The 12,071-nt window shown below is 58.2% G+C and overlaps 1 protein-coding gene across 2 annotated transcripts in view; it reads right to left on the reverse strand.

Annotated features, from left to right (window-relative positions):
• Ctif (cap binding complex dependent translation initiation factor) overlaps window positions 1–12,071 on the reverse strand; it is a 262,414-nt gene that overhangs the window by 249,741 nt on the left and 602 nt on the right. The window contains exons 2-4 of one of the 2 annotated variants that reach the window (XM_026393787.2): window positions 4,911–5,025; window positions 4,620–4,819; window positions 4,081–4,381 (exon numbers count right to left, since the gene is read on the reverse strand). The exons of the other annotated variant lie outside the window; for it this stretch is intronic. The gene's annotated coding sequence lies outside the window, so the exon portion shown is untranslated. The remainder of the gene's footprint in view (window positions 1–4,080; window positions 4,382–4,619; window positions 4,820–4,910; window positions 5,026–12,071) is intronic. 2 annotated transcript variants of the gene reach the window in all.

A 12,071-nucleotide genomic window follows, 5' to 3' on the forward strand; every position in this document is an offset into this window, starting at 1 on the left:
CGCAGGGCGAGGGCCAGCCATGTCCCCCACCCCCATGGCCAGAAGGTGTCCAGGCAGCTAAGGTCAGACAAGACCAACAGGTGGCTCAGGAGTGACAGCCTCAGGCTGGATGCTTAGAGACAGACGAGCTCCAGACCCGCAGGCTTCCAGGAGTGGCCGGTGGAGGACCAGGCCCCTGCCCACCTCCTCCTGCAGAGAGGAAGCCTGAGCCAGGCTCCTGCGGCCCTTGCTCCCCGCTGTCCACGTACAGGGCTCCCCGTCCCCCGCCGTCCACCTACGGGGCTCCCCGCCCCCGCCGTCCACCTACGGGGCTCCCCGTCCCCCGCCGTCCACCTACGGGGCTCCCCGTCCCCACTGTCCACGTTCAGGGCCCCTCGTCCCCCCTGTCCACGTACAGGGCTCCCTGTCCCCACTGTCCACGTTCAGGGCCCCTCGTCCCCACTGTCCACGTACAGGGCTCCCTGTCCCCGCTGTCCACGTTCAGGGCCCCTCGTCCCCCCTGTCCACGTACAGGGCTCCCCGTCCCCGCTGTCCACGTACAGGGCTCCCCTTCCCCGCTGTCCACGTACAGGGCTCCCTGTCCCCGCTGTCCACGTACAGGGCTCCTCGTCCCTGCTGTCCACTTACAGGGCTCCCTGTACCCACTGGCTGAAGCCTCCTGAGAACAGGAATGAGTCTTCCTTTCCTTTGTCCCTGGTCCCCAAGCTGAGCCCTGTGTCTCCCACACACACTCCAGACGCTTCCTGAACACCACCAGACGGCCTTCAGTTGAAAAGTCCTTCCCTCCATTGCCCAGGGAAGCCACCAGCACCTGCACGTCCCTGCAGGGTCCCTGCAAACTGAGCAAAGGTGAGAAGCCAAACCTTAGCTCTGCTTCCTGGGCAAAGAGAGCTGACCCCAGAGGCCGAGAGGCCAAGGAAACAGCAGCGGTCCTCGCACAGGGGCCAGGTCCTGACCGCCACCGGCCCTCAGGAGTGGGCACCTTCTTGATCTGGCCAGTGAGCCAGCCCTCCAGAACTTCACTGCCTCCGCACACCCTGACCCCCAGCTTCCTGGACCACTCAAGGGTCTGGGCAGAGGTGGCCTAGGCTGCTCATCAGGGCCGGGAAGAGCCAGGCTGGGGAAACGTCTGTGCCACAGACTATTACAGCAGGAGGTAAAAGAAGGGGTAGCTCTCACCCAGAAGCTGCTCCTGGAAAAGGTAAGTCAGGGGCCACATTAACAGAAGCATATGCTCCAATGGAGGAAGGTGACAGTGGCCTGTTTCCTGTACTTCCCAGGCCACACCTCAAGCACAGTGTTCCCTGTGGGGAGGAACGTTGGTAAGAGATGCAGAGAAGGGAGTCCAGGGGACCAGGGTAGGTTCTGGAGGCCTCAAGAGAAACCCGGAGACAGCAGCACTCAAAGTCAAGACTTGAGGCTCTGAATACTCAGTGGCCCTGGAAGAGGTGGGACACGCGGTCGCGTGTCCCCGAGGCACCTCCGTCTAAGAACCTGTCGTCAGGTCAGGCCTGGGCTGTGAGGCAGAGAGCCCCCGTCCCCCAGAGGCCACCGAGAAGGAGGCAAGAGCCTCAGGTCCCTCCCAGCTGCTGGATCTGGGATGAGGTCAAATTTCTAGAATCTTCCATCTCCCAGATAGCGGGGGGGGGGGGGGGGCGGGGGGGCAGGTCTCTTGGCAGTGCCAGCGTGGAACTGCAGAGAGGAGAGCCTGGCGGGGGCCGTGGCTCTGTCCTGCTCCTGCCCAGCTCTGCCACCTGTCGAGGGCCAACACACGAGGGGAGGCCCATTCTGTCCCTGTGCCCCCCTTGGCCTGGGAGGCCACCGGACACATGTTGGACACCAGCCACGGAGCCAGCTCCTGAGGGCCGGGAGCTCCCTGAAGCTGGACACAACTCACTTCTCTCCAGAGGACCAGAGGCTCAGAAAGGCGGGTCCCCTGGCCTGTCAGCAGGTGACCTGGGTGCGTTCCCGGTCTTCTTCCTGCAGGTCTCCGTGGGAATTAGGTCATCAGCCTGCAGACCCCCCCCCCACCATCCCAGGAACACAGGAGCCATGGCCCTGGTGACCCTGACAACAGCCGGCCGGGAGGAGACGGGGCTCGGTACAGCGTGGACACCCCGCCCCCCGGTGGGCAGCAGGCAGGAGGGGTCCCGGCCCACCCAACCCCAGGGCCCCTTCCCCAGAGGCCGAGAGCCAGACAGAGGCTGGGGCTCCTGGAGCTGCAGAGGTCAGCAGGCCCCTGGAAGCCGGGGACTCTGAAAGGCTCACCACGGCTCCACAGTCCAGATCTCTCCAGGCCCATCGAGCAACCTGCCTCTAACCAGGTAAATAAAACCATGAGGCCCGTGGGGAGGCCCGGAGCAGGGCTGCTGGAGGTGGGGTCTGTCCCCTCTGTGCCCAGGGACCGGTTCAGTCTGTATCCCGGGGCCAGCCTGCCCTCTCCCCACCTTGTCCTCCCCTGTTCAGGGGCAACAGAGACAGGAGGTCACCACCACAGGCCTGTGGCTCCGCCTGGGCCTCCAGTGTGCCGTGCCCGAGGCCACCTCCCTGTGCCTCCTACTGCCATGGTCAGCCTCCTGTGTCGCACCCAGAGGAAGAGAGTGCATGGCCGGCACCCCACTGGCCACCCTGTCCCCACACCTGCACCCCCCCAGACCCAGCACAGCCTGGCACAGGTGGGGTGATTTCTGCCCTAATGGACTGTCCAGGGAAGGAGTGAGGCTGCCTGACCAGCAGCCCCGGGCTGCTCCTGCACATGGTGGGGGTGGTTCAGGGAGGGACGGTGGCACCCCGCCACCTCCCCAGCCTGCAGGTACCCCAGCCCCAGCAGAGCAGCTCCTCTCAGTGCCACAGCCGCCTGCCAAGGGGACTGCTGTCTCCGTCACCGACCCACAGGCGTCCGCTCCTGCCGCCCAGGCCGCCAGCCACACATCCTCCCGCCCTCTGGATGGGTCTGCCCCGGGTTCTCCACCTGGGCTTCGTGGTGGCCAAGTGGAGACCTGAATGGGACTTGAAGGAAATCCTAGCAGGAGGATTCTAGAAAGGTTTCTCTCCCTGAAAAATTAAGACACCTAAGGAGAAACTCGCCTTCCCGCCTGAGTTTGGAGAGTTACATGAGAATACGATGACTGGAGCAATGGCAGCCCTGCTATGACCACAGGAGACAGACTTGAGGACAAAGCCAACAGGCTGTGGATGGTAGCCTAGAAGGTTAGGACGAGTCCTGGCATTTTCACTGATCCACTGAAGTAAGCCACCCCAGGACCCCCCTTTAGACTCCTGGCTATGAGTTCAAATACCCTGTTTTTAAAGCCACCATTAGTCCGGTGATCTTTTACCTTTAGCCAGTGACATCCCACAAGCCAGGGGTTTTAATCTTTCCTTACTTCCACCCTAACCCCACAACTGGGATCACAGGAGACAGAAGATAGAGTCTTGTGGCTGTAAACTGAGCCATGTCTGAATTGAGTGCCTGTCCCCACAGGGGACGCTTCCTCGCTAGCCCCCTGTGTAAAACGGGAGCAGATGCTGACCTCTTGGGCACGAGCCCCTAGCCACCAACCCCATGTGCACCCTGCAGCGTAACTGACCCTCTGGAGTATCAGGGGTGGCTCACACACACACACTCCCATGACCCTGTGGCCCTGAGCCCATTTCCCAGGGGAGTCTCCGTCTACACCTGCACCCCAACATCTACTGTGCATTGGATTATGATTTTTTAAAGTACAGCCCCTCCTGGTTGCTCACCCCCTCTCCCAGCACTGACCACATGGCACTAACGCGAGGCTACTCTGTTCCCAGCCGAGATGGGAAGGCGCAGCGGGGATCCTGCCCGGTTGGTGCCACTCATCTCACCTTGTTTACGGAGCGAGCCCGGCAGATGCGCTGACCTGAACCAAACGCTGACCGGGTAAGAGGCTTAGGCTCAAAGGATCAAGGCAAAACCAGGAGAATGTGGACAGAGGAGGAAAAGGGGAGACTGAGTGCCTTTCCGGAACCCCTGACCCGCACCACCCGCCCCCATCAGGACAGGGTCCCGCAGGAAGTGGCAGAGCTGATGCCACCCGACTGCGCAGGCACCTGGTGAATGTGAGCCACTCAGACCCAACCAGCTGGCTGATGCAGAGAGGTGCAGAGGCAGAAAACCTTCCTGCTTCTTGAGAAAGCTCAGGACACTGCAGACGGCCACTGAGGGACAGGTCCACTGCATGTTCCAAAACCACTTGACAGTGACCAGCGTCCGGGGTCGGGGCAGACCAATGTGAGTTCCATCGCAGGTTGCTTTCTTGATCTCATGATTTCAACTTATATCTCAGCAAATGCCCCAAGTGTACAGCAAAGGCCTGCGGGTTCCCAGCTGGCGATGACGTCAGGATCTTGCCTATCCCAAGGGAAGGCCCTATAAGGAAGCAGCTGGGCCATACAGCAGCTCCCCCACCCCCACTCCGCCCTGAATGAACCACACACATTCTTTCTGAATAACTTTTAGGTTCAACTGTCACCACCGCAGATAGGCATTTCCACGTGTCTGCCCCTCTGTCTCCCCTCCAGATGTTACTTCCATTTAGCGAGCCACACAGAGTGCTCTGCCCCGAGCCAGGCACATAATAGACACTCACTGAACGTCAGCTGGTGCACAGGATTCCCGGGCCACTGACTTATATGCTGAAATGTGTTCTGGAGGCTGGAAGAAGGAGTCCGCGTCTGCTGCCGCCGCTCCTCTGGGACCACGTGAAGAACCCAAGGCCAAAGCTGCTCAGGACATCCTAGAGAGCGCCGGGGCCGCAGCCGTCAGTCTTCCCAAGCTCCCTCTGCTGAGCTAGGGGGGACAGAAATGGGCCGGTTCTCAATCTTAGCTTGACAAACTGAGGCCCAACTAGCAGCAACAGAAGGATGGCGAGAGGACTCACTGCGGCTGTGGGGTCCCTGGGGACAGGACCGGGGAAGAGGCTGAGGCTCAGGTAAGGGGGAGGGTGCTGCCTTCCAGTGGCCTCCATGACATCTCCCAAGTTGAAACCGTGGGACCTGAAGACACGGGGAAGACACAGCAGACATGGTCTGGGGGGCCAGTGGCCATGGGAATCCGCCCAGGGCACTCATGCCAACGGTCAGACGTCCAGCTGAAGCTTCCTCCAAGCACAGGAACCGGCTCCGTGCCCTTTTGAAGCAAAGGGTCTTCATTCCAATTCCTGGTCTCCGTTCCAGTCCTGGAGGGGACTGTCAGGACTCAGCCCCTGGGGGTTCCAACATCCCCCCTGCCCCAGGCTTGGCCGAACTTGCTCTCCACTGGCCTTTGGAGGGTCGGCTTCCCCTTCAGCTGTGAGCCGGGCTCCTCCTCTGGCGGCACTCCTGCGCATCTCCAGGCTCTGCGGTTGGGAAGCTCCTGATCTCTGTTTCTATTGAACTGAGCACTCCAGGTTGGGGTCAGAGACACCCCCTGAGCCCGTTCTGGGAAGCCTTCCCTGGTGGACCTCAGCCCCAGACAACTCACCCGGGGCACGTGCGGGGATGCTGAGCACCCAATGTGTGCCGGGCACTGTTTTAGGTCCTGGGAATTCCAACGTGAAAACATTGGCCAGGCCTATGGGCAGCCCCGGCCATGTGGGCAGCCAGAGCAGAGTGTCCGCTGCGCTCTCCTGCTTCATTTGCAGTCTTCTCTCGGCCCAGCCTGGGATGGCTTTTTAGTGGCGCTGGATGCCCACGGCTTGTCTCCCGACTACGCCTCTCCTGGAAGAGGCTGCCGTCTCCCACCCTGGACTCACGCTACAAAGGCAAGGCAAGGCCTGGCTCCCTGTGGACATCGAAAACCTAAAACGCTGCTGCCCGGACTCACTCCAGTGCTTGCAGCTGAGGCTGGCTCTCACTGTCGCCAGATCCTGCCAGCTGGGCCTCCGGCATGACACAGCATCCCCCCCACCAGGCTCCCCTGAGCTGCCGGGCTGTGTGACAAAGGATTCTCTGACAATGGGAGGAAGAGGTCTGCTCGTACTGTCCCAGTAGCCCCCTCCTGTCACACTGTGTGGCAGGCGGCTCCCTTCTCTGGGCACCCTGGCTCCTGCCCACTCTTCTTCCTGGGGCTTCTCCCTAGTGTGTTGCATTGTGTGATGCCCAATCCAAGCCCAAGACAGCGCCCTCTCCACCATCTTCCTTCTCACCCCCCCATCGGCAGACCCCCTCCGGCAACCAGAGGTCCCACCTCGGTTGCCATCCGCCCAGTCGGTGAGGCCCGAAACCTGGGCATCTCCGGGGCACCCCCCTCATCCTCCAAATCTAAGCAATCACACAGACTTGACTCCACACACATATGTGCCACATGCCTTTGGCCCATCCCTAGGTGTACAGCCAGGGCCTCCATCCCTGAGACCTGGACACCATCTGGAATCTCGTCAGCCCAGAGGCTGCCCGGCTCCTGGTCATGCTCCTCTCTGATCCCTGGCTGCACATCTCTGCTCTGCTCAGGACCCAGGGCCAAGCTCACGCCGCTCCTCTGCTCTGAGGCTGTCGGCCTTGCCGCCCTTGCATTTGACCTCACTGCATGCGGTTCCTTCTCAAAGTCAGGCAGGCCGAGCCTTCTCCCAGAATGTCCTGCCCCTGGCTAGTTCCTTCTCCTCCATTAAGATTCAGCTCTTGAACGGTCTCCTTCAGGAAGCCCTCTGTGATTGCAGGTGCCCCACATCCACTGCTGTAAGACCCGGGGGCTTTCCTCGACCACTGGGCTCACATAGAATTGAACAGTTAAAAGTGCACCTCTCGCACTAGACAGTGGGCTTTTGGAGGCAGGGGCTGAGCCCTGTTGAAGCCCAGGAACCTAGCACAGAGCAGGCGGGGAACCAGAGGTCAATAACTACTGAAAAGCTCTTGCTCCGGCACGATGACCAGCCAAAGCTCTTTGGTCTGCTCTGTCCCGGCCCCATGCATGCAGCTTCCCCTTAATCACTTTTGGGCCACTGCCCCAGCTCCAAACCTCTTACCCCACAAAACCAGACTGACTTCCAAATTTACCTCCTCCATGACATCATCCCCAACTGGCCCCACTCTACATTCCATCGCCATGGTAACCGCCTCCCATCCTTCATCCCTCTTGCCCCCTGGGAAAGAAAGCAGCTGGATCTAACTAGGTCCATGGCAGGATGTGTCAAGGTAGACACAAAGACGCTCTAAAGGTTCAAAACCATCATGACAGTGTCAGATGGGCAGACTTTGAAGTCTGAGGACCAGGGTTCAGATCCCTGCTTGACTTTCTATTTGTGACTTGGACAAGTCGCTAACCACAGAGACTCAGTTTCCTCGTCTGCAACATGAAGACCATGATGACAGTCTGCTGTGCTGGTAAAGACAACAGCCCCCGGTCAGGGCAGATGGGGTGAGTTGTGTGAGCACTGGGCAAACTGGAAAGTCAAGTCAAGCGTAGGTAGATTCGTCCTCTGTGCCCACCAAGCCCCCCCACCCCTGCCCTCCTCCTCCCATGGTTTGTGTCTGTGGAGAAGCAAATGGCAGCTATGGACACTCCTAGACAAATGCACATGACAGCTTGTCAAACCCTTCCAGGAGATTCTGAGGACACTGCCGCGGGGCTAGAAAGCCACAGAGCAAACAGGAGCACTGGGAAGCCCCAGGCCCTTGGCCTCTCCCAGATCCATGCTCTCGTTCATTCCTGAAGCCAAAGATGGAACAGAAGGCAGGAAAGGCCAACCTTGAAGGAGAGCAACCTCAAGTCACAAATGAACTCCAGAGCCTTCCCAGAGACCAAGGAAAAAGATGAAGATGAAGGGCTCTTGCTCTTTGGGAAATAAGGACCCAACTTCTTTCCAGTAAGCATCTAACCTAGAGAAAAAATATGGGATGAGATATGAAAACCCAGGCTTTCTTTCCCCATTCCACAAAAGGGCTCACAAATACCTCGGGTCAGGCTTTTCACTTCTCCGAGCTTTCATATTAAGTCATCAGCAAGGCCCTGCCCGGCTCTGGGTGCCTAGGATCCAAGGGAGGGTCTGTTCTTATCCTGTTCTGAAACAGCTCAGAAACACAGCGGAAGAAAAACCAAGCTTGAAAGTAAGCAGCTTGATTCAAGGGCCCAAAAATGAGCAGGAAGCCCAGTGGTGGGGAGAAGAGCCCCTCTCCAAACACTTCAAAAGCAGCTGCCAGGCGATCAGGTAAGTTACACAGAACTGCCATCGAGAGTTTGGAGAATCCTCAAAATATGCAATTTGTGTGTGCCTATAATCTCAGGAGGATCACAAATTGGAGGCCAGCCTCAACAGTTAGTGACACCCTGCCTCAGCAAAGACTAGGATATGGCTCAGCAGTAAAGTACCCCTAGGTTCAATCCCCAGTACCAAAACAAAACAAGACAAAGACCTGCAATCTGCCTATTTGTACCTCATGGTCTATCTGCTCGCAGGATTCTCTCTCCATCCTAACCACCCACCTCCTGCGTCTTCCTTTCTGATGGGAGCAGTAAACAATATAACCTTAAAACAAAGGAGTGGACCCCCAAATTAAAATAAAAGTGAAGAACAATGTCACGGATGACAGAAGTGAATCTGGAATAGATAAAGGGTAGCCCCACACTAAAACATCTATGCAACCTGTGAAAGTACCACACTAGACAGGGCTTGAGGGAGACCTTGCTCGGCCTCTCACTGAATCACAGGATATCAGCGCTGGGGAAGAACCAGGGAGCACATTTCAACAGCTCCTCATTGCTCAGAAGAACCTGTTGGATGGCCTCACCATAAGTGGCCAGCAGTGGACTACCTTCTGCAGAAGGACATACCGGCGGGCCCACCCTCGAGATTCCAAACAGCCAGGAGTCCAGCGGAACAGGGACATAAGGGCCTTTCGTGCCATTGCTGCCTTCTGCATTTGCTCTAAGATAAGAAGGAGCACGACAGGCCCTTTGCAACCAACATATGTGAAACCAACTGCATCCCAGGTGAGTGCTCTGAAATATTTACGACTTAGTCCTTCCTGGGGGCTCTGTTGTTGCACTGTAACTTAACTATTTCTGCCATACCACCTTTGTGTGCCCCGAACAATGAGTCATCTAGCCTAAACAGATATTTAATAAACATTTGCTGGGATTAAACTCTCTCCTTTATCTCTACCCCTAGAATGCATTTTTCAAATCTAATACACAGCAGAGACCATGTGATCAATTTTCTGGTATGCCCCTCTAGATATTCAAAGTTGTAGGTTCCCAATACATATTTGTGAATGAATGATTGATTAGATGATGAGCCCCAAACCCTCCGGGCTATGTCTGAGGACCCTTCACATGTAAGAACTGAGGAATTCCCAAAGGCACGTTTGAGTTCTTTGCTGTTCTCTGGGCTTTTCCATCCCTGGGGGTGGGAGGGAGATAAGAAGAATAACCTGAGAAGATTTCTCAGGAAATCTACATTTTTTTAAATCTGTTGGTGTTGAAACCGGTTATTACAGAAGAAAACTTGTATTCAATAAGGAGTCCTTGAACACACCCCTATCAACATGGACATACGTTTCAGAATCAGAAACATGTACGTCACATGCCTTTGTTATACGCTGGCATCTACTGGATACCTCACAGCTGTGTGCCCTCCTCAACAGCAAATTCTTAGATGAGTGATAACACTTCTGGTCTTTAATGGCTATTTTCATTTGGAACTGTTAGCAAGTCAAAAGTGTTCATTTACCCTTGCTCAGGTTCAGTTCTTCCTAAGACATCAAGGGCCCACTCAAAAAAATAAAAAAATAAATAAAAGTAGTCCTAATTTAAATAAAAAGCTATAGGCTGCCAAGAAAAATCACAAAGGAGGAAAGTTGCCCTTGCCCTACTGAAGCCTTAGGCAAGTCACATCTCTTGCTGAGCCTCAGTGCCCTCCTCTACAAATGGGGTGGGTACTCCCCTCCCTCAACATCTTTTTAATAAGTGCAATTAAGGGTTAAGCCCTGGAAAGTCGTAGAGACATATTGTAATTCTAGCAATCTGTGAATCACGCATGGCATTGTACCCCAGAACGCACCATAAAATTACTGCCTCTGAGCTGTTCCTAATCCAGGACAGACACTTGACACAACAGATGAGGTGGTCTGTGTGTAAGTGGAATCCTGTTTCAAACACTCAGAGGGAGTTTCCTGGGGTCTTGGAAACCAGTCCTGGCGGCCTTCAAGCATCTGTTGAGGGGGCATTCTGTTCCTGGATAATTGGATTGTCTTGAAATTCAAGCAATTTCCTCGTATGGCCTGGGCCTGCTGGGAGCCGAGATTCCAGAGGTTTTCGGCCCAGTCCCAGCCCTGGGCAGGAGGAACCAGGGCGGCCAGCCTGGTGCCCCTCCCCGCACTCTGGGCGGCTCCTTCCTCTCCAGCTCCGCACAGTGACACTCGTGCTGTGTCACTTTCACCCTGCGGAAGCTCCAGCCGGCGCTGAGTCGGCAGCTTCCTCCGGGGTGGAGCGGACCCCTAGCTGGGGAGATAATCCCGGGCCGCTGAGATGGAGCGCAGCGCGCGAGGGAATGGCGGGCAGCTGCGAGCGGCCGGCTGAGCTGCGGGCTGCAGCGGGCTGGGCCTGGGCTGCAGGGCCGGGTGTCTTTGGTCCCCAGACTTAAGAATTGTCGGGGGGCGGAAAGGCTCTGAGCGCGCGGATTCTCTCCAAGGTCTTGGAAGACAGCGACGGGCACGCGCACCCACAGGGCGTCTCGGTGCAAGGGTCAACTAGCGTGTCAGGGGGCGGGGGCGGCGACGCGCGCGCCCGCGGCTTCTCCCAGCCCCGCCAGACCAGCCTCCTGCGCCTTGGGATTGGCAGACAGCTGGAGGGGTCAGGGGACGTAGGGAGCACCGAGGCAGAGGCTGTACTGCGAGCAGGGGACTCCCGCACCTCTGACGAGCACATTCGACCCCAGGGCGTCCCCCGGCCCAGAGTCTCAGATTTCCTCTCCAAGTAACCCGGGAGCGCGCGCGCGCGCGCGTGGAACCACATCTGACAGCGAGTCCAACTCGAGCCACCAGCGGCTGGCTGGACCGATCCCGCGCAGGATCCCGACCACGCGGGTCCCCACTACGCCGCGGTGTGCCCCGCCCCCCACGCCACGCCTGAACAGTGTGTACACACACAAACAGCTGGGCGGGGGAGGCGACGCCTCGCTCCCGGGGTAGGGACGCACACGGCGCCGCCAGCCATCCTTCCCCTCCGCCCGCCGCGCCCCCTTCCAGGCTCACACACACACCCAGCCCCAGCCCTGAAAACTCCGCGAAGCCAGACAGCCTACCCTGCACGGGCCGGGACTTGGACCTCCGCGTGTATTTAACGTCCACCAGTTCCGATGCGCGGTCCAGAGGTCGCCTCTTCCCGTGCCTCCAGGTACCCCGCACACCACATCGGGGGACCCCAGACCTCCGCAGCAGCCGGAGCCGCCGCCGCCGCCCCGCCCCCCTCCCCCCGCGCGCCCGCCATTCCCGGCGGCGAGACAGTCACCTGCTTGTTGTCCTGAAGAACGGGAGCCAAGCCCACTCTGCAGCCTCTCGGGCCACTCTCCACCAAGAGCTGGCTTTTCAGAACCTGTCAACTTAACCCCGGTACGACCAGGCTATCTATTCTCCAGGTCCGAGCGCACCTCGGCGACGGAAATAATAATTATAAAAGCCAGCAGAATCCCAACTGTGGGGAATGGCCAAAGCTGCGACCGCAGTTGATCCACCAATTCGGTTTTCTCCTCTGCTCCCATCCCCCGCGCCCCCCACGGCCCGCGGGCTGGCTGCGGACGGAGGGAGGGATCTGCTGCCTGTCTAGACGACGGCCATCCACAGACATCCTCGAGCACGCGGGGACCGGCGCGCACACTCACACACGGTCGCTGCCACAGACACAAACCGTCAGCACCGCAGGGAGGGGAGGTGTGGGGACACACTCGCGGGGTCCCTCCGGCAGCTCCGAGTGCGGCAGCCGGTGGCCCCGAGCCACGATCCCGAACCTCGCTCCCTACCTCGGCGAAGCGAGATCAGAACAGCTGCAAGTTTGCCTGGTACTAAACCAACTGCTCGCTGCAGCAAATGCGGGCTTCAAAACAAAAGGGAGAGGAATCACGCTCGCTCGC

The sequence above is a fragment of the Urocitellus parryii genome, chromosome 13 (genome assembly GCF_045843805.1).
Source record: "Urocitellus parryii isolate mUroPar1 chromosome 13, mUroPar1.hap1, whole genome shotgun sequence".
In the NCBI taxonomy this organism is placed as follows: domain Eukaryota; kingdom Metazoa; phylum Chordata; class Mammalia; order Rodentia; family Sciuridae; genus Urocitellus; species Urocitellus parryii.